This window comes from Jaculus jaculus, chromosome 9 (genome assembly GCF_020740685.1).
Source record: "Jaculus jaculus isolate mJacJac1 chromosome 9, mJacJac1.mat.Y.cur, whole genome shotgun sequence".
NCBI classification, from domain to species: domain Eukaryota; kingdom Metazoa; phylum Chordata; class Mammalia; order Rodentia; family Dipodidae; genus Jaculus; species Jaculus jaculus.
In genome coordinates, this window is record NC_059110.1 from 85,816,416 (window position 1) to 85,839,472 (window position 23,057).

The 23,057-nt window shown below is 43.3% G+C and overlaps 1 protein-coding gene across 3 annotated transcripts in view; it reads right to left on the reverse strand.

Annotated features, from left to right (window-relative positions):
- Taok1 (TAO kinase 1) overlaps window positions 1–23,057 on the reverse strand; it is a 183,879-nt gene that overhangs the window by 128,047 nt on the left and 32,775 nt on the right. The window contains exons 1-2 of one of the 3 annotated variants that reach the window (XM_045158531.1): window positions 12,510–12,774; window positions 8,870–8,974 (exon numbers count right to left, since the gene is read on the reverse strand). The exons of 1 other annotated variant lie outside the window; for it this stretch is intronic. The gene's annotated coding sequence lies outside the window, so the exon portion shown is untranslated. Of the gene's footprint in view, window positions 1–8,869; window positions 8,975–12,509; window positions 12,775–23,057 lie in introns of those variants that run through there. One more of the 3 variants, XM_045158530.1, reaches the window with a different exon arrangement.

Consider the following 23,057-nt stretch of genomic DNA (forward strand, 5'->3'; position numbering starts at 1 on the left):
GCTGGAGGTCCTGGTGTGCCCATTCTCTCTCTTACTATCTGCCTCTTTCACTCTCTGTCACTCTCAAATAAATAAATAAAAATGAACAAAAGAAAAATGAGGGCTGGAGAGATGGTTTAGCAGTATAGGTGCTTACTTGCAAAGCCTAAGGACACAGGTTCAGCTTCCCAGAACCCATGTAAGCCAGATTCACAAAGTGACACATGCATATAAGATGGTACTCTCTCGCTCTCCCTCTCATAAATAAAAATAATAATAATATTTAAAAAATTGGCCGAGCATGGTGGCACACGCCTTTAATCCCAGTACTCGGGAGGCAGAGGTACGAGGGTCACTGTGAGTTTGAGGCCACTCTAAGACTACATAGTGAATTCCAGGTCAGCGTGGAGTAGAGTGAAACCCTACCTCCAAAAATGAAACAACAAAAAAAACTTAAGCTGGGGAGTGGTGGTGTACACCTTTAATCTCAGCACTCAGGACACAGAGGTAGAAGGATTGTCATGAGTTCAAGGTCAGTCTGAGACTACAGGTCAGCCTGGGCTAGAGTAAGACCCTACCTCAAAAAAAAAAAAAAAAGCAGCAGCAAAAGGAGGAGGAGGAGGAGGAGGGCTAGAGATGGCTTAGTGGTAAGGTGCTTGCTTACAAAGCCTATAAACTCATGTTCAACTCTCCATATTCCACATAAGCCAGATGCACACAGTGTCACAAGTACGCAAGGTTGCACATGCACTCAAGGGAGTGCATGCATCCAGAGTTTGATTGGAGTTGCTGGAGGCCCTGGCATACCAATTCTCTCTCTCTCTCATTTTAAAAAAGAGGGGGCTTTCTCACATTAAAAAAGGCCAGTTTTTGTTGGGCTTGCCCCAACAAAAAAATAAAGAAGAAAGAGAGAAAAGAAAGAAGGAAAAAAAGAGAGAAAGAAAAAGGGAAGGCTGGAGAGATAGCTTAGTAGTTAAGGCACTTTCCCTACAAAGCCAAAAGATCCAAGTTCAATTCCCCAGGACCCATATAAGCCAGATAAACAAGATGGTCCATGCATATGGAGTTTGTTTGCAGTGGCTTGAGGCTCTGGCTCACCCATTCTTGCTAACTGCATCTCCATATCTCAAATAAGTAAATAAAATATATTTAAAAAAATTTTAAAGCCAGGCTTGATGGCACACACCTTTAATCCCAGCACTTGGGAAGAGGAGGTAGGAGGATCACTATGAGTTTGAGGGCAACCTGAGACTACAGAGTGAATTTCAAGGTCAGCCTGGGCTAGAGTGAAACCCTACCTTGGGGAGGTGGGGAGCTGAGTGTGGTGGTGCACATCTTTAATCCCAGCACTTGGGAGGCAGAGGTAGGAGGATCACTGTGAGTTCAAGGCCACCTGAGACTACATAGTGAATTCCAGGTCAACCTGGGCTAGGGTGAGACCCTACCTTGAAAAGAATAAAACAAGAAAATAAATAAATAAATAAATAAAAATAAAAGGCCAGGTATGGCTGTGCAAGCCTATAACCCTAGCACTGAAACAGGTGGAAACCACTTGTGCTCCATAGTCATCCACTATACCTGGAAAACAGGGAGCTCTAGATTCAGGGAGAAACCCTGTCTTAGTAAAGTAAGAAGAGCTATCAACTGGGTGTGCTGGCACACACCTTTAATCCCAGCACTTAGGAGACAGAGGTAGGAGAATTACCATGAGTTCAAGGCAACCCTGAGACTACATAGTGAATTCCAGGTCAGCCAGAGCTAGAGCAAGACCCTACCTCAAAAAAATAAACAAAATAACAACAACAACAACAATAGTAAATAAATAGGGGCTGGGAGGACAACCGGAGTTTAAAAGACACTTGCTTACAAAGTCTGCAAGCTCAGATTCAGTTTCCAAACCACCCATTTAAGCTAGGTGCAAAAGCAAGATGCAAGAGGCCTTGGCAAACCCACAAAAACACATGCAAATAATTTTTTTAAACTTTTAAAATAAATACCTAGCATATAACAGATACTGACTTTTTTTTTTCTCTCTCTCTCCCCCTTTTTTTTTTTTTTAAGATGGGGGCCTTGTTATGTGGCCCAGACTAGCCTAGACTGCTAGGCTTAAATGATTCTCCTGCCTCCACTAAACATTAATTTTAGTTTATTTTTTTTTTCGGAGGTAGAGTCTCACTCTAGCTCAGATTGACCTGGAACTCACTCTAGTTCCAGGCTAGCCTCAAACTCACAGCAATCCTCCTACCTTTGCTTCCCAAGTGCTGGGACTAAAGGTGTGCATCACCATGGACAGCTTAAATATTAATTTTTATCTCTGAAAGTCCAAATGTTTTAAAGCCATCAATGAAATGAAAAAATATATTTTTTCTTCTCACATTTTATAATAAGAAATCTTAAATATATATATATATATATATATATATATATATATATATATATATATATATATATAAGCAATGGGCTGAGAGATGGATTAGTGGTTCAGGCACTTGCCTGCAAAGCCAAATAACCCAGGTTTGATTCCCCAGAACCCACGTAAGCCAGAAGCACAAGGTGGTACATGTGTCTGGAGTCATGAAAAAATAAATAAGATAAAATACAGTAATGGGGGATGGAGAGATAGCTTAGTGGTTAGGCGCTTGCCTGGGAAGACTAAGGACCCAGGTTCAATTCTCCAGGTCCCACATAAGCCAGACCTACAAGGTGACGCAAGCACACAAGGCTGGCACATGCGCACAACATGGCACACACATCTGGAGTTCAATTACAGTGGCTGAAGGCTCTGGCATGCCAATTGTCTCCCTTTCCCTCTCTCTCTCTCTCTCTCTCTCTCTCTCAAACACACATAATTTAAAAAAAAAAAAAAAAAGACCAGTGTGTTGGGCTTACCTGAAAAAAAAAAATACAGCAATGAGCTGACAGATGGCTCAGCAGTTAAAGGCACTTGCTGACAAAGCCTGTCAGTCTAAATTCTATTCCCCAGTACCCACTACACAACATGGCATATATGTGTCTGGAATTTTGTTTGCAGTGGCAAGAGAGCCTAATATGCCCATTCATTCTCATTCTCATATTTATATTCGCTCTCATAAGTAAAAATACTGGGCTGGAGGGATTGCTTAGCAGTTAAGGCATTAACCTGCAAAGCCAAAGGACCCAGGTTTGATTCCTTAGGACCCACATAAGCCAGATGCACAAGGTGGTGCATGCTTCTGGAGTTCATGTGCAGCAACTGAAGGCCCTGGTGTGCCCATTCTCTCTCTATCTGCATCTTTCTCTTTCTCAAATAAATTTTTTAAAAAATTTTAGGGGCTGGAGAGAGAGCTTGGCGGTTAAGGCACTTGCCTGCAAAGCCAAAGAACCTCAATTCTATTCCCCAAAACCCATGTAAGCCAGATGCACAAGCTGGCGCATGCAGCTGGAGTTCATTTGCAGTGGCTGGAAGCCCTAGTGTGTCCATTCTCTCTCTCAAATAAATAAATATTTTAAAGGCTGTATTTAAAATAAATAAATAGGAATGGAGAAATGGCTTAACAGTTAAGGTGCTTGCCTGCAAAGCCTAAGAATTCATGTCAAATCTCTGGGTCTCACATGGCTAGGCACAGGGACACAAGTGCACAATGTTGCACATGTGCCACACGAGTTCGTTCGCAGTGGCTGAATACCCTGGTGTGCCTACTCTCTTCCTCTCTCTCTCAAAAAAAATAATAATAAACCAAAAAAAAAAAAAGAACATAATGCCGGGCATGGCGGCGAACTCCTTTAATCCCAGCACTTGGGAGGTAGAGGTAGGAGGATCGCCATGATTTCAGGCCACCCTGAGACTACAGAGTTAATTCCGGTCAGCCTGGACCAGAGTGAGATCCTACCTCGAAAAACCAAATAATAATAATAATAAATTATATATATATATATATATATATATATATATATATACACACACACACATACACACACATATATCTAAAAAATAAAATAAAAAATATTTTAACTGGGCATGGTAGTGCATGCCTTTAATCCCAGCACTTGGGAGGAGGATTGTTGTGAGTCCAAGAGTCCAAGGCCACCCTGAGACCACATAGTGAATTCCAGGTCAGCCTGAGCAAGAGTGAGACCCTATCTCGGAAAAAAAAAAACCCTACCCCCAAACATACTAATGGATAATAATCTGATTTTATTACACAAGCAATCAAACATAAGATAGCATTTCTATGTAATTGGAAGAACAAATTAATCTCAACTCTAATTCCAATGGCAACAGCTGGCCTCTAGATAACTTCTGATTTAATAAATATTCTTATCAAGAAACAGCAAACTTTTCCAAGGTATTGAAATGGGGTCTCACTTATAGCACCTATAGCCCAGGACTGGCTCAAATTTGTAGTAGTCATCTTGCCTCTTCCACTCAAGTGCCACTACACCAAGCTAGAACAAAAAAAAAATCTTTTTTTTTTGCATATACATTTTTGTGTGGTATACAACCATGAATGGATGCATATTTATGTGTGTGCATGTGTGGTAGCCAGAGGTCTTCCTTAGTTACTCTTCACATATTTGTTGAGACAGTCTCTCAGTGAACCCAGTAATGATCAATATGGCTAGTCTAGCTAGTCAGCTTGTCCCAGAACTGGCCTGTTTCCACCTCTTGAGAGCTGGATTACAGGTGCACACGACCACACCCAGCATTTACATGGGAACACACTCAGGTTTCATTTTTCTTTTCTTTCTTTTGTTGTTGTTGTTGTTTTTCTGTTTTTCAAGGAAGAGTCTTACTCTAGCCCAGGCTGACCTGAAATTCACTATGTAATTACTCAGAGTAGCCTCAAACTCACAGCCATCCTCCTACCTCTGCCTCCTAAGTGATGGGATTAAAGGTATGAACCACCATGTCCAACAAAACTCAGGTTTTTATACTTACGTGGCAAGCTCTTTAGACTAAACCATTTCCCAAACCCCAGAACATGCAAATTCTTAAAATAAATCTTATAGTTAGTTAAGAGGATCCAATCTTAACCTAGTGTGGTGGCAAACGCTTGTAATCCTTGTACTCAGAAGGCTGAGGTACAAGGATCACATTGAATCTGACACCAGTACTAGGCCACATAATAAGACCCTACCTCAAAAAGAAAAACATTTAAAAAATCAAAAAATAATAAAAAGTGAAAAATAGCAAAAAGAAAAAAATTCAAAAGCATCCACTCTTTCTGGGATCCTGTAACTAATAAATTTCTGTTAGTGAAACAGCATCAGAACATGGGGCAAAATACCATGTATGTGTCTTTACATACAATTTTTTTTTTTTTGAGACAGGTTCTCATGTAGTACTGGCTGGTCTTGAAATCAAAATCCTTATGTAGCCAGGCATCATGGTAGTACACACCTTAAATACAAGCACTGAGGAGGCAGAGATAGGAAGATTGCTCTGAGTTCAAGGCCAGCCTAAGAATACATAGTGAATTCCAGGTCAGCCAGGGATAGAGGGAGACCCTACCTCAAAAAAAACAAATAAAAGGGGACTGGAGGGATGGCTCAGCGGTTAAGGCGTTTGCCTGCAAAGCCAAAGGACCCAGGTTCAATTCCCCAGGACCCACGTTAGCCAGCTGCATAAGGGGGCTCATGTATCTGGAGTTCATTTGCAATGGCTGGAGGCCCTGGCATGCCCATTCTCTCTCTCTCTCTCTCTCCCTCTTTCTCTGTCAAATAAATAAACAATTTTTTTTTTAAATTGCTATGTAACCAAAGATGACCTTGAACTGATCCTCCTGCCTCTACCTCTGAGTGCTGGGGTTACAGGAATACAGCACAACAATTGGTTCATATAGAGCTAAGGTCAAACCTAGGGCCTCATATGGGTACTAGTTAGCACTCTACCAACTGAGCTAAATTCCCAGCCCCAAGATGTACTTATTTTGTGTTAACATACATACAATTAATTGCCATATCCACAATACTCCAAAAACATGTATTATAGGAAATACAATAATTATTTTCTATTTAATTTGGTCACAAACACTACTGTATCTTTTTCTTAAGGTTGTTTTTATTTTATTTATTTGAGAGAGAGAGGGAAAGAGACAGATACAGAGAGAGAAAAAGAGAGAGAGAGAACGGGCACACCAGGGCCTCCGGTCACTGCAAACAAACTCCAGACACATGCACCACCTTGTGCAGATATCTGGCTTACGTTGGTCCTGAGGAACAGAACCAAGGTCCTTTGGCTTTACAGGCAAATGCCTTAAATGCTGAGCCATCTCTCCAGCCACCAAGATCTTTTTTACCTTTGTTTTTGTGTTTTTTGAGGTAGGGTCTCACTCTAACCCTAGGCTGACCAGGCACTCTGTAGACCTCAACTGGCCTTGAATTTAAAAGTGATCATCCTAACTCTGCATTCCTAATTGCTGGGATTAAGAGCATGCATTACTGTATCTTTTAAAGACTTCTCAGAGGACAGGATTTAGTTCAGTGTTAACAGTGTATGCACCAAAGGTTCAAGGACCTAGGTTTGATCCTCAGCACACCAAAAATAAGTAACGTGCAGTCAGGCGTAGTGGCACAGGCCTTTAATCCCAGCACTCGGGAGGCACAGGTAGGAGGATCGCAGTGAGTTCAAGGCCACCCTGAGACTCCATAGTAAATTCCAGGTCAGCCCAGGCTAGAGTGAAACCCTACCTTGAAAAAAACAAAAATAATAATAATAAGAAGTAACGTGCAGAGTTTAGACCTCAAACCAGAGCTGAGCATGGTAGAGCACGCCTTTAATCCCAGCACTATGGAGATAGAGGAAGGAGGATCAAAAGGATTGCTGTGAGCCTGAGGCCAGCCTGAGGTACACAGTGAGTTCCAGGTTAGCCTGGCTACAGTGAGACCCTATCTTGAAGAAAAAAAAAAAAATCTGAGACCTTTTGGAAACAATGGTTTGTTACTAGTAAGATTCTGTTGTTGTTTTTCAAGAAAGCATCACACTCTAGTGAAGGCTGACCTGGAACTCATTCTATAGCTCAGGTTGTTGGCCTTCAAGTACCGGCACTTCTCTGATCTTTTTCTGACCTCAGCCTCCTGAATGTTGGGCTTAAAGGTACAAGGCACCAAACCAGGCCCAATATATTCATTTTTAAAAAACATATTTTATTCATTTGTTTGCAAGCAGATACAGATAGAGAAACAAAGTATGAACATGCCAGGGCCTCTTGCCACTGTAAATGAACTCCAGATGCATGCCCCACTTTGTGCATCTGGCTTATATGGGTACTGGGGATTCAAACCAGGGCTGTTAGGCTGTGCAGGCAAACCCTTTAATCACTAAGCCATCTTTCCAGCCCCCCAATATACTCATAAAACAGATGTGATGGTTCACACCTGTAGTTGCAGAACTCAAGAGGCAAAGCCAAGAGAAATGCCACAAGTTCAAGGCCAGCCTGATCTATATATCTTCAGAGTAAGTACAGCCAACACAACAGTGAGACCCTGTCTGGAAGGAAAAAAAACCTCAGAACATTAAAGCCTCAGTTGTTTCTTAGAAATTCTTCCATGTATAAAACATGAGAATTATAACCAAATTAACAAATCAGATATCAGAATGCCAAAAATTAAGTCATTAAAAGGGAATCCAGAGAAAGAGCCAGTTGTGAAAGAACAGGAAATGATGTACACTGCCATTTTGTAGGATGAACTTCTTAGAAACATAAGAATTGCCATACTAGTCTGGAATCAACTCATTAACTAGCTCTCAGTATTCTGATAGTAGTATCAGAGATCATCTGAAATAATCCTCATGCAGTTTTTGCTTATAATTATTTTAATTAATTGATTACCAATACTATTTTCCCATGGAGTTTTTACAGCAGAGTTCCTACCAACTACAGAAAAGTTTCCTTTCAGTTGTCCTAAAGTACATATCTTTGCTTTAACTTGCAATAAAAAGTAAGAAGTTACATGGTGTATACATCATGTTTTGTAGCCTTTTCTGACAGATAAATCCTCTTCCTGCATAATTCCAAGATAAAAGTAGTCACATTACCGAGCAGTATGCTATGATTTGCACATGCTAGTATAACCATTATCAACAAACAATAATGTCCAGAATTAGGTTTTATGGCATTATTTTTCCTGCATAAAGAAAACTATCTGAAAAAAAAAAAAAAAAAGAAAAGAAAACTATCTGGACTAGATAACTCACACCTATAATCCCAGACTGAGGTAGGAGGATCACTGTGAGTTCAAGGTCAAACTGGGCTGCACAGTGAGTTCCAGGCCAGCCTGGGATAGAGTGAGATCCTACCTCAAAAAAAAAACAAAAAAACGGGTGTAGTGGCTCATGCCTTTAATCCCAGCACTCGGGAGGCAGAGGTAGGAGGATCACCGTGAGTTCAAGGCCACCCTGAGACGACAGAGTGAATTCCAGGCCAGCCTGGACTAGTGTGAGACCCTACCTTGAAAAACCAAAAACTAAATAAATAAATTTAGAGCCAGGCACGGTGGCGGACACCTTTACTCCCAGCACTTGGGAGGCCGAGATAGAAGAATTGCTGTGCCACCCTGAGATTACATAGTGAATTCCAGGTTAGCCTGCGCTAGAGTGAAACCCTACCTGAAAAAAACAAACAAATAAAGAGAGAAAAGGGTGCATCCTGCAAACAGGACAACATACACTTTGTTACATGGAATAATGTTTCAAGTGAAGGCAGGCATGTGGCTCAAACCTATAATTTAAGCATTGAGTAAGCTAAGGCAGCAGAAATGCCTCAAATTCAAAGCTAACCTGAGCTACATACTGAGTTCCAGATTAGCCGGGGCTATACAGTAAGACTTTTATCTGGGGGACATGGGAGATCAGATGCTGTGGTGCAGGCCTATACTCCTAGCACTTGGGATATGGAGGCAGGAGGCTTACCTCAAGACTAGCCTCAGTTGATAGTGTTTACTTGAGTTGAAATGAACATCCAAAGGACAGAGAAGCAAGGTTGGTGGTGCAAGCCCTCTATCCAGCACTTGAAGGCTAAGGTAAAAAAAAAAAAAGATCCCTATGAATTCGAAGCTAACCTGGGGCTAGTGAATTCCATGTCAGCCGAAGAGAGACTCTACCTTGATATAAAGCAGAAACAAAACAAAACATAATGGCAGAAAGTACATGAAAATCATGAAACAAGATGCCAGAGACTGGGCATGGTGGCACACACCTTTAATCCAAGCACTCAGGAGGCAGAGGTAGGAAGATTGCTATGAGTCCAAAGCCAGCCTTAGACTACATAGTGAATTCCAGGTCAGCCTGGGCTACAGCAAGAGCTATATCAAAAAGCAAAAATAAGTAAATAAAAATAAAAAAATAAACTTAACATCAATACCTACCATCACTGCTAAAAATGTCTTTAAATCCCAGTATTCAAACAGGTGTCAAAATACAGCATACCACTGGGTGTGGTGACACACACCTTTAATCTCAGCACTTGGGAGGCAGAGGTAAAAGGATCACTGTGAGTTCAAGGGCAGCCTGAGACTACATAGTGAATTTCAGGTCAGCCTTGGCTACAGTGAGATCCTACCTTGAAAAACCAAAAAGAAAAAAAAGCAGCATGCCACAAAAGCTCTATGACACATTTAATGACAACATAATTAAAAATAACTCACAAAGCTTAAACATCAAATACAACTTGATAAAATATCAGGATAACTCATATTAACAAAGTCATCTCCATCACTGTGTGAAAAATATTTACTTCTAATAGTGTTATACTTTATTTGAGAGAGAAAGAAGCATATATATCTCAAAAAGAATGGGCGCACCAGGGCCTTCAACAACTGCAAACTAATTCCAGACACATGTGCCACCTTGGGCATCTGATGGCTTAAGTGGGTCCTGGGGAATCAACCTGGGTCCTTTGGCTTCTCAGGCAACACCTTAACCACTAAACCATCTCTCCAGCCCTAATATTCATATATGGAACATTTTTCAATCACTTCACTAGTAAATCCAATCAGCTAAAGAAAAAAGGAAAAGCCAGGCATGGCAGTGCAGGCCTTTAATCCAAGCATGCAGGAGGCCAACGTAGGAGGATCACTCTGAGTTCCAAGCCAGCCTGAGACTACATAGTGAATTCCAGGTCAACGTGAGACCCTACCTGGAAAAACCAAATAAATAAAATGAAGCCTAATGTGGTATCTCATGCCTGTAATCTCAGAATTTGGGAGGTGGAGTCAGGTGAACTGAGATGAGTTTAAGGCAAGCCTTGGCTATAGAGTAAGACTGTCAAAGAGACAGAAAGAAAAAGAGAAAGGGGAGGGAGGAAAGAAGGAAAGAAAAGAAAGCAAGGCAAGGAGGGAAGGAAGGAAGGAACTCTCAGTACACCAAGACTTAAAGACAATATTTTGGTCTTAAAAAGCACTTTGGCAGCCAGGCGTGGTAGCACACTCCTTTGATCCCAGTACTCAGGAGACGGAGGTAGGAGGATCACTGTCAGTTTGAGGCCAGCCTGAGACTACATAGTGAATTCCAGGTCAGCCTGAGCTAGATTGAGACCCTACTTTAAAAAAATAAAAATAAAAAACCAAAGGAAAAAAAAAAGCACTTTGGCAGGGGCTGGAGAGATGGCACAGCTGCTAAGGGGTTTACCTGCAAAGCCAAAGGACCCAGGTTCCATTCCCCAGAACCTACGTTAGCCAGATATACAAGGTGGCCCACGTTTCTGGAGTTAGTTTGCAGTGGCTAAAGGCCCTGGTACACCCATTCTCTCTCCCTCTCTCTTAAATAAATAAATAACTGAATAATTTTTAAAAGCACTTTTTCTTGAATGCTAAAATTGTTTTTATTTATTCTACTAAGGACAAAAACCAACAAGCCCTACTGCAAACTAGACGTGATTTTTTTTTAAATTTTATTTATTTATTTATTTTGGAGCGACAGACACAGAGAGAAAGACAGATAGAGGGAAAGAGAGAGAATGGGCGCGCCAGGGCTTCCAGCCTCTGCAAACGAACTCCAGACGCGTGCGCCCCCTTGTGCATCTGGCTAACGTGGGACCTGGGGAACCGAGCCTCGAACTGGGGTCCTTAGGCTTCACAGGCAAGCGCTTAACCACTAAGCCATCTCTCCAGCCCTAGACATGATTTTTTTAAATATTTTTTTTTATTTGAAAGGGAGAGAAAGAAAGAGGGAGAGAGTCAGAGAGAATGGGAACAGCAGGGTCTCTAGCTACTGCAAACAAACTCCAGACACATGTGCCATCTTGTCCATCTATCTGAATTTACATGGGTCCTGGGCAATCAAACCTGCGTCCTTTGGCTTTGTGGGCAAGTACCTTAACCACTAAGCCAACTCTCCAGCCCAAGATGATTTATTTTAAAAACAAATGACATGAAGCAAAAGAAGTGAAAAACAATGACTACAGGATATTGATCATAGTGTAATTTGGTAAAGTAATGTTTATTACTTCACATTTCCATAAGAAACTACATTTACTACAGGAAGGTTTGTAACCTCATCATTTGCAGAAAATATCAGTATCAATGTCATATAAAAATAGTATTAACATTAAAAATTCACAGCCTAGGGACAAATGTCCATCAGACAACCCATCTGTATGTAATAATCTTTATTAATTCTTCAAGAACTATAAAAGCCATAGAAAGAAAAGGGGGGACAGGAGGAGATAAATTATTTTATTAAATCCTAATGACAACTCATCAAAAATATAGTCCACATATGTACACTTCTCTCTCTCAGCAAGATAAACATCAGAACTGTCCTAACATAAAAGGGGTCCCCTCAAGAGGCCATATCCTCCCAACAATAACGAGAAGACACACTTCCCATGAACAGATCCCCGCAGAAGACTATGAAAAATTAAAAATCAAAGGAGTAACCTCTCCAAGGGAAACGCCATTACTTCCCTCTCTTGCTTTCCCTCCTCCCTTCAGTGTATAGAAGGGTATGTGTGTGAAGAAACTGACTTGAACTTCTGCAGCACTGCAGTAGACTAGAGGATGGGAAAAGGAGGAAGGGTGCGGGGGGGGGGGGAGAACGCTCCCATCACCCCTACAGAAGACAGAGAGGTATAGATTTCTTGCAAGACAGTGAAATCCATTCAGCTGGCCACCCAGCTTTCCCAAGAACACGGACACTACAAAAGAGGAGGAGCAGGATGGGGGGGAAGAAAAGAGAGAGAAGACAGAGAGACCAGAAGGGAAAGGGACCTCGCGCCTTTAAATCTCGGGGTGCACATCCACTCAAGTCTCCCTACGAGGGCCACACCTTCCATGAAACATCCCTCCCTCCCCCCCACCTTCCACCACCTCTTCCGGTGACCCTTAGGAAAAAGGAATGCAATCGCTCTCGCCCCTCAAAACAGAAGGGCGCCCAGCAGCTCACCCACCAGCTCCTCCACCCCACCCACAGAAATCACAGACCCTCCTTGTCTCCCTCCTCCCCCACCACCACACACCACTCCCATATCCCTTCTTCCACCCAGAGGCCTGAGTGGGCCGAATCTCCCCGCCCCCTCCAATGTCTCCCTTTCCCAAAGCGGAGGTGCCCTTACCCTTTCGCCGACAGGTCTAGGGCAGAGTAGGCAGTAAGCAGCAGCCCCCTACACACACACACACACACGGGGCGCTCCGGTGGCCGCTACGCCCGACAGCAAAGGAGTCCGGAGGAGGAGGGGGCCCGGCGACTGACCGTCCCCCCCCCCCAGCCCCAGCCAGCCGCCTAGCCCAAGCTCTGCGACAAGGGGCCTGGGGGGGGGGGGGAGTGAAGGGACGACCGGGGTCGAGGAGGCGCCCTCAAACCCTCCGGCTCAGCTAAGATGGCGCGGGGAAGTGCCGGGAGCCGCCGCCGCCGCCTCGGGGGGGAAGAGCCGGCCCGGGCCTCGGCCGCCTCCGGTCCTCACACAGCCGAGGCCCTCTCGGGTCCCCCGCCGCGGCCCCTCGGCGGGCGGGCCCTCGCGTACCTCTCGGCCACCACCACCACCCCTGGGAAAGGGGGCGCTCACAAAGGGAAGAGAGAGGCTGCGGGCCGGCCGGCGGGGCGGGCGGACGGGCGGACGGCGGGGCGGGGTCCCCAAGGGCCCGGGCAGGCCTCCGAGGTCCGCGGGTGCTTAGCGCTCTCGGCCCGCGAAGGGCACTGAGCGAGCGAGACCCCTCCTCTCTCTCTCTTACTCTCTCTCTCCGCTCAGCCAGGCAAGCGGTACCGACTCACTCTCTGGGCCACCCTCCTCCTCCTCCTCCTCCTCCTCCTCCTCCTCCTCCTCCTCCTTCTCCTCCTCCCTCTCTCCCTCCAAGCCCTGAAGCCACAGAGCACGGCCGCTGCCCAGGTTTTTTTCCCCCTCCCCTCCCCTTTCCCCAACACCACTCCCCTCCTCCCGACAGCCAGCCCCGTCTCCGATCTCGCGATATTTCCCGTCTGACAGGCCCGACCCTGCGCGAGACACGACGGCTGGCGTATGGGCGCGCGCGTGCGCGCGCGGTGCTGGCCTCGCGAGAGCGCGCGAATAATTAGCGCTGGGCGGCATGGCTGGAGTCGCTCTCAACACGCTCCTGTGCCACGCGGGCGTCAGGTGCATTCGTTTCACCCCGGAAATCTGACGAAGACAAGCTTATCTGTACTCTTCTTCCTCCTCCTCCTCTTTTCCTCTTCCCACGTCCATAGCAGCAGCCTCCTACTAAATCCTACCAATGTAAAAAAAAAAAAAGTTTGCCCTGAAGTGCTAGGCTGCAGAACATGCAAACACGGGAGTTTGACTCCTCCGCGGAATGTACAGGTCGACTGGGCTGAGTGATTCGGTTTGCAACGGAGATTGTGAGTTTCCGACAGTTGATGCAGTAATTTTTGGAACGACGGTATAAGACTTGGAAATACTTCTATGCGGGGAAGAAATAGAATTCCTCCTCCTCCTCCTCCTCCCCTTCCTCCTCACTGTCATTTATTTAATTCTGACCTGGAACTAGCTATGCATCAAGAGGATAACCTTGAACTCCTGACCCTCCTGGGTGTTGGAATTAGAGGCGTGAAGCACCACACCTGAATTATGCAGTGCTGGGAATCAAACCCAGAGCTTCCTGCATGCTAAGCAAGCACTCTACCAACTGAAATACCTCCCTCAACTCCCCACTCCCTTCTTTTTTAGGGAAAAATCCATCCAGTAGTTATTCATGAACTAAAAGTGAGGGTGCATGCCTGTAATCCCAGCTCTGGAGCGGATGAGGCGGAAAATCGCTTAGTTTGAGTCAGCCTGAACTACAAAGTGAAATCCTGTCAAAAAGAGAGACAGTGCCAGACCTGGTGGTGCATGCCTTTAGTCCCAGCACTCAAGAAGCTGAGGTAGGAGAATCGAATCAGCGTGAGTTCGAGGCCACTCTGAGACTATATAGTGCATTCCAGCTCAGCCTGGGCTACAGTGATACCCTACCTCGAAAAACCAAACAGAAGAAAAGGAAAACAAACAAAAAAAAGAAAGCAATTTATTAAAAAAAAAAAAAAAAAAAACAGCCAACCAAGAAGGGCTTCCAATTTTGTACAGTGGTAATACCATAGCCAGTGAGGTTTGTTTGAGGTACAATTATTGCTAATTGAGAAACTGTTAAAAGTTACAGTAGGGCTGGAGAGATGGCTTAGCGGTTAAGCGCTTGCCTGTGAAGCCTAAGGACCCCGGTTCGAGGCTCGGTTCCCCAGGTCCCACGTTAGCCAGATGCACAAGGGGGCGCACGCGTCTGGAGTTCGTTTGCAGAGGCTGGAAGCCCTGGCGCGCCCATTCTCTCTCTCCCCCTCTATCTGTCTTTCTCTCTGTGTCTGTCGCTCTCAAATAAATAAATAAATATTAAAAAAAAAAAAGTTACAGTAAAGGGAACCATTCAACTTAAAAAAAAAAGTTTCAGTAAACTGGCCAAGATTTAAAGAAAAGAAAACACAACTATCTGCTTCAATGAGACATGAATATGATTTCTTCTCAACACTCCCTGTTGTATAAGGGTCCTCTTTTTGCCTATACCCTTAAGTACTCTCGAACGACAACTTCCCTTCTGCACATAACACATGCCCTAGTTTCTCCTTGGGGGTGGGAGGGAAAACCATCTTCATCTTTCGTCCTGTTCACAGCCAATCATTTTGGGAAAGTTGTCAATCTTTCATCTCCACTGAAACTGATCCTGCTGAGGTTAACCTTGGTTGCTCTCTATATCCAGTGAAGTCATTTAATCCTTTCCTTCCTGTCATCTGCAGTATGTGACATAGTTAAAATGCCTTCCACCTTGATACTGCTCTTCCTTGGCTTTTCAGCACCTCTCAAAAACAGTTTTCCTTCTACCTTCCTTTCTTGATGAGGCCTCTCTTCCACCACCCACTACTTAAAATGTGCCCCCTTAATTCTGATGTTTCAGAAAGAAATTGGTGCCACAAGAATGCTTTCTTCACCGGGCGTGTTGGTGAACGCCTTTAATCCCAGCACTCAGGAGGCAGAGGTAGAATTGCCAAAGGTTCAAGGCCACCCTGAGACTACATAGTTAATTTCAGGTCAGCCTGAGCTAGTGTGAAACCCTACCTAGGAAAACGGAAAAAAAAAAAACAAAAAGCTTTCTTCTAAGCTTGGAGATATAACTCACAAGTAGAGCACATATTTATCATATGGGAACCTCTGAGTGCAATCAGCAGGACCCACCTCCCCCCCCCAAAAAAAATGCTCTCTTTTACCTAGTTATTCTTTCTTTCTTTTTTTTTCTGTCTTTCTTCCTTTCTTTTTACTTTCTTTTTCTGTTTTTTTGAGGCAGGGTCTGACCCAGGCTGACCTGGTATTCAATATGTAGTCTCAGGGTGGCCTCAGACTCATGGAGATCCTCCTACCTCTGCGTCCCTCTCCAGTGCTGGGATTAAAGGCATGTGTCATCACACCCAGCTCTTTCTTGAATTTTCTTTTTTTTCTTTCTTTTTAGTTTTTGAGGTAGAGTGTCACTCTAGCCCAGGATGATCTGGAATTTACAATGTAGTTTTAGGCAGGTCTTGAACTTCTACCTCTACCTTCCAAGTACTGAGAGTTGATTTGATTCCCCAGTACCCACGTAAGCCTGATGCACAAAGTGGCCCATGCATCTGGAGTTTGTTTATAGCAGCTGGAAGTGCTGGAGTATCCATTCTCTCTCTGTCTCTCTTGTCTCTCCTCTCTGTTCTCTCTATCTCTCTATGCTTACAAATAGATTATAAATAAGCGGGAATGGTAGCACATGCCTTTAATCCCAGCACTTGGGAGGCAGAGGTAGGAAGATCATTATGAGTTCAAGACCACCCTGAGACTATATAGTGAATTTCAGGTCAGCTTGAGCTAGAGTGAGACCCTACCTCAAAAAAAACAAAACAAAAAAATATTTTAATAAGTGAATATTTGGGGGCTGGAGAGATGGCTTAGTGGTTAAGGCACTTGCCTAAAAAGCCAAAGGACCAAGGTTCGATTCCCCAGAACTCATGTAAGCTAGATACACAAGGTGACATATGTGTCTGGAGTCAGTTTGCAGCAGCTGGAGGCCCTGGCGCACCCATTCTCTATTGGCCTCTCTGTCTCTCTCTCTCTCTCACAAATAAACGAATAAAATAAAGAATATTTTGAGCAGGGCATGGTGGCGCATGCCTTTAATCCCAGCACTCAGGAGGCAGAGGTAGAAAGATTGCCATGGGTTCGAGGCCACCCTGAGATGACAGAGTTAATTCCAGGTCAGCCTGGACCAGAGTGAGACCCTACCTCGAAACCCCCCACCAAAAAAAAAGAGAGAAGAATATTTTGTATCTGCTCCTACCCCATTCTTAACACTTTCCTCTACTTCTAATAGTAACTGTAGTTGTACTCTTCCCTATTTCCCCAGCATAAAGAGAAACTATTTCTTTTTTTTTCTTAAAATATTTTTATTGCCAGGCATGGTGGCCCACCCTTTTAATCCCAGCACTTGGGAGGCAAAGGTAGGAGGATTTAAAAAAAAAAAAAAAAAAGGTAGGAAATTGCAGGTTATCCTGAGACTACATAATGAATTCCAGGTCCAGCTGAGCTACAGTGACATCCTACTTCCAAAAAAAAACAACCAAAAACAAGTTATTTATTTACTTGCAAGCAAAGAGAGAGAGAGAGAAAAGTAAGCATACCAGGACCTCCAGCCACTACAAATGAACTCCAGAAGCATGTGCCACTGTGCATCTGGCTTTATATGGGTACTAGGGAATTGAACCACTAAGCCATCTCTCCAGCCCACTTTTTCTTCTACATTAAATATGATTGAACCCAGGCCCTCAAACTTGTTAGACAAGTATTCTACTACTAGCAGCACCCTAACTCCAAAGAGAATCTTAAGAGGCTCTGTCATTGTGTTTATTCTATGTCTATGGCTGTGATCTGATACTAATATGTTTCCCTCCATTGATTTTTCATGTTACATTTATACACAAAGAAAACACCATTAATAAATCACATTGGGGTGGGGGTAGAAATTTATTTATTTCTATAACTTATTTATATAAATTATAAATTTCATTAACTAAATTATATTAAATTAAATATAATTTATTTCTATTAAAAAAAGTAAATCATCCGAGCGTGGTGGCGCACGCCTTTAATCCCAGCACTCAGGAGGCAGAAGTAGGAGGGTCGCCGTGAGTTCAAGGTCACCCTGAGACTACAGAGTGAATTCCAGGTCAGCCTGGACTAGTGTGAGACCCTACCTCGAAAAACCAAAAAAAAAAAAAGTAAATCAAGCCACACATGGTGGCTCACACCTTTAACCCCAGCACTCAGGAGGCAAAGGTAAGAGGATCACCATGAATTCAAGGTCACCCTGAGACTACAGAGTGAATTCCAGGTCAGCCTGTGCTAGAGTGAGACCTTACCTCAAAAAATCAAAAATACATTCTCTCTCTGTCTGCCTCTCTTCTCTCTATCTCTCTCCCTGCTTGCAAATAAATAAATAAATAAATAATTTTTTTTTTAAAAAGGGCTGGAGAGATGGCTTAATGGCTAAGGTGCTTGCCTTAGAAGCCAAGGGACCCAGGTTTGATTCCCCAGGACCCTCATAAGCCAGATACACAATGTGGCACATGCGTCTGGAGTTCATTTGCAGTGGCTGGAGGTCCTGGCCTGGTGTGCCCATTCTCTCTCTGTCTCTCTCCTCTCTCTCTCTCTCCTTGCAAATAAATAAAATTATTAAAAAAAAAAAACAAAAATAAATAAATAAATCAGGAGCTGGGCGTGGTGGTGCATGCCTTTTATCCCAGCACCAGGGAGGCAGAGGTAGGTGGATCACCATGAGTTCGATGCTACTCTGAGACTACATAGTGAATTCCATGTCAGCATGGGCTAGAGTGAGACCCTACCACGAAAAGCCAAAAAAAAAAGAATCATGTCAAGGCTAGAGAGATAGCTCAATGGTTAAAGGTGTGTGTTTGTTTGCTTGCAAAACTGACAACCTGGGTTTAATTCCCTAGTACCCATGTAAAGCCAGACAGACAACTATCTGGAGTCCGTTTGCAGTAGCAGGATGCTTTGGTACATTTCAGTCCCTGTCTCACTCTATTTGGGTTTTTTGTTTGTTTGTTTTGTGTTTTTTTGATGTAGGGTCTCACTCTAGCTCAGGCTGAACTGGAATTTACTATGAAGTTTCAGGGTGTCTTCAAACTCACAGCAATCCTCCTACCTCTGCCTCTGGGGTTAAAAGCATGTGTCACTACACCCGGCTTCTCTGTTTGTTTGTTTTTTGTTTTTTTTTTTTTTTGAGGTAGGCTCTCTCTCTCTTTATTTATTTATTTCAAATAAATAAAAATTTTAAAAAATAAGAATAAAATAATTAATCCTAGCACTTGGGAGGCTGAAGTAGGAGGATGACTTTGAGACCACCGTAAAACTATATAGTGAATTTCAGGTCAGCCTGGGATAGAGTAACACTCTACCTCAAAAAAAAGGCCAGGGGCTGGAGGGATGGCTTAGCGGTTAAGGTGTTTGTCTGCAAAGCCAAAGGACCCAGGTTCGATTCCCCAAGATCCATCTTAGCCAGATGTACAAGGGGGTGCATGTGTCTGGTGCATGTGTCTGGAGTTTGTTTACAGTGGCTGGAGGCCCTGGTGTGTCCATTCTTTCTCTCTGCCCCCGTCTGTCAAAATAAATAAATATAAAATATTTTTGAAAAAAACTATCCGAAGCTGGGTGCCATGACACATGCCTGTAATGTCAGCACTCAGGAAGCTGAAGCAAGAGGATCTCAAGTTCTAGACCAGCCTGAGCTACATAGCAAGACCCTGTGTCCAAAAGCAAGCAAGCAGCAATCCAACTGGTGTAAGGAAAGAAATGAATGAATTCCTAAAACTGCATGTTTAGAGTTCCTAAGGGCTCAACTTCTTTTCTCTTCATCCCTGTCTTGGTCCTCAGTTTCTCTGTTTGGGTACTAAAATTGACTTCAAGCTACTCTCTTTGCTCCCTTAATATAAATCTGGGTTTCTAATTCTCCTGAAATGGAATTTCTAAAAGCTCAATGTGTCACTTCTGTGAAAAACTCTTCCATAGCTTCTCTGAAAACAAGTCTATGGGTTTGTTCAAAATACTTCCTCCAAATGGCATAGTGGCTTGTAGCTATAATTCCAGAACTCCGGAGGCTAAGGCAGGAGAGTTACCACAAATGCAAGGAGGGTGTGCTGGAGAAATGGCTCAGCAATTAAAGGTGCTTGCTTTCAAAGCCTGACAGCCTGGGACCAATATACCAGTACCTACGTAAAGCCAGATGAATAAAGTGGTGCATGCATCTGGAGTTCTTTTGAAGTGCCAAGAGGCCCTGACCTCCTGTGTATTCATATTCTCTCTCTCTCTTTCTTTTTTCTTTTCTTTTATTTTCTTTTTATTTTAGATTTTAGAGGTAGGGTCTCACTCTAGTCCAGGCTGACCTGGAATTCAGTATGGAGTCTCAGGGTGGCCTTGAACTCATGGTGATCCTCCTACCTCTGCCTCCCCAGTGCTGGGATTAAAGGCATGCGCCACCATGCCCAGCTTTCTCTCTTTCTGCTACCAAATAAATAATAAAAATAAAACTCCCATAATGAGGGACTACTGCTCTCACAACTCATAACCCACAACTCCATGTGAATACCAGCAGTCCCACTAAGGAGGACCTTTAGAAGGGAAATAGTATAAACATTTGATGTGTCCATACAAAGTTTCTATTTAATAAAAAAAAAATTTTGAGGGTCTGGAGAAATGGCTTAGCAGTTAAAGCACTTGCCTGTGAAGCCTAAGGACCCAGGTTCAATTCTCCAGAACGTATATAAGCCAGATGCATAAGGTGGCATATGTGTCTGAAATTTGTTGGGTTTGCAGTGACTGGAGGCTCTGGTGTGCCCATTCTCTCTCACATTCTGTCTCTCTCTCTCTCTGCCTCTTTCCCTTTTTTTTTTCTCTCTCTCTCAAATAAATAAATAAAAATAAATGAGCTTAGGGCTGGAGAGATGGCTTAGTGGTTAAGCACTTGCCTGTGAAGCCAAAGGACCTGATTCAAGGTTCCATTCCCCAGGACCCACATTAGCCAGATGCACAAGGGGACACACATGTCTGGAGTTCGTTTGCAGTGGCTAGAGGCCCTGGCGTGCCCATTCTCTCTCTCTCTCCTATCTGCCTTTTTATTTCTGCCTGTCACTCTCAAATGAATAAATAAGAATAAACAAAAATGTAACATAAATCTAAAAAAATGTTCTACACCCCTAGTAATCAGGGAAATGCAGATGAAAACTATGTTGAGATTCCATCTCACTCCTGTCAGATTGGCTACCATCATAAAAACAAATGACTATAAATGCTGGTGAGGATGTGGAAAAAGAGGAACACTTCTATACTGTTAGTGGGAATGCAATCTGGTCCAGCCATTGTGGAAATCAGTGTGGAGGTCCCTAAGACAGTTAAAAGTAGATCTACCATATGACCCAGCTATAGCACTCCTAGCCATGTATCCTAAGGACTCATCTCATTAACTTAGAGATACTTGCTCAACCACGTTTATTGCCACTCAATTCACACCAACTGAGAAATGTCCCTCAACTGATAGTAGATAATGAAGATATGGCACATTTGTACAATAGAGTTCTACTCAGTGGTAAAGAAAAATGAAGTTATGAATATTTCAGGAAAATGGATGGATCTGGAAAGGATTATACTAAGTGAGGTAACCCATGCCCAGAAAGCCAAATGTCACATGTTCTCTTTCATATGTGGATCCTAGCTACAGATGACTGGACTTCTGAGTGAGTAGGAAGAAAACTCAGTAAGCTAGAAAAGAGATATAAAGGGAAGAGAAAGGAAGGGAAGGGGGTACTTAGTTGGATAGTATTGAATATATGTAAGTAGAAGTATAGATTAATAGGGTAAAAAAGGCCCAAGTGAGGTCAGGGGAAGAGATTGAGTAAAGGAAAGGTGGAGGGAGGGCTAATCAAAAATCTAAGAGGATATAACTAAATCATATGGAGACCTACTTTTTTAGACAATGGAACACTCAGAAGCTGTAGATTGTTGCTAGAAAATTTTCAGTGCCAGGGATGGGATACCTTCCAGTGAGTTGTTGGTCAGGGAGGTCCCTGATGCCCACAAAACATTATTGGCCATTGCCAAGGCCCTTGTTTCCCACCAGGAATAGATGGCAAGACCCTATTGCTGAAGACCACATACTTGGGCTGCAAGGCCACTGAGAAATCCTGCTGGAACTGAGCTGGTAACCTCCTCCATATAGACCAGCTGACAGAAAGCTGGAAGAAGCCATGCTGCATGCAGTTCAATGGGAGAGAGAGAAATCACCAGTGAAGATAGTCAAGAGTGGACCCTTCAAGCCTTAAAATTGGCCTGCCAGGCCAAATGAGCCAACTGGTGCAATAGTGGCACGTCTGTCATGTTGAAAACCAACTGCCCTCTATTTGGACTGGAGGCCCACTCCATGGGAAGGAATACATCCCTGATACTGAAAACTTAAAACAGGGGTAGTCATGAGCCCTAGGGGTATAACGTCTGCTGCTGTCTGGCGAAATGTATATACTATGGTTATCAAACTGCCCAGTAAGCACTTCTCTTAATGTTCATACCCTTATATTAATGTTACTCTCACTTTTGAAAGAGAATCCTCTTTTTTCATATGGCAGTGACCTTGGATGACTCAGAAGGTATCATGGTGCTGGGAAGAAGTGACAGAGGAGTGCTCAGCACTGCAATATCTCTATCACACCTTTCAAGGCTCAGGGTCCATTGCAGAAGAGGAGGCAGAAAGAATGTAAAGCCAAAGGAAGGGTAGGACTCCTTACAACGTGCTCCTCCAGACACAAAATGGCCTGGATATCCATGACCTCACAGTGCCTGACACTACCTACACAAGACCATCATAATGGAGGAAAAGATCATGACATCAAAATAAAAGAGAGACTGATTGAGATGAGGAGGGGATACGATGAAGAATGGAGTTTCAAAGGGGAAAGTGGGCAGAGGGAGGGCATTACCATGGGATATTGTTTATAAGCATGGAAGTTAATAAAAAAATGAAAAGAAAAAAATAAATAAAAAGAACTAGATCAAGTGAAAAAAAAATAAAAAATAAATAAATAAATGAGCTGGACGTGATGGCACAAGCCTTTGATCCCAGCACTCTGCAGGCAGAGATACGGAAATGGCTGTAAGTTCAAGGCTACGCTGAGACTGCATAGTGAATTCCAGGTCAGTCTGGTCTAGAGTGAAACCCTACCTCAAACAACAAAAAACAAAACAATAAATAAATAAATAAAATAACAAAAATAAGCAATTAAGTAAAGAAAATATTTAAATAAATAAAACTTTTAAAAAATTGGGAGCCAGACATGGAAATGCACACCTATAATCCCAGGACTCAGGAGGCAGAGGTAGAAGGATCATCATGAGGTCAAGGCCACCCTGAGACTGCATAGTAAATTCCAGGTCAGCCTGGACTAGAGTGAAACCCTACCTCAAAAAAAACAACTAACAAGCAAACAAACAAACAAAAAACCAAAAACAACAAAAAAAAAAAAAAAAAAAAAAACAGAAGAGCCAGCCCTGGTGGGGTGGCACACGCCTTTAATCCCAGCACTTGGGAGG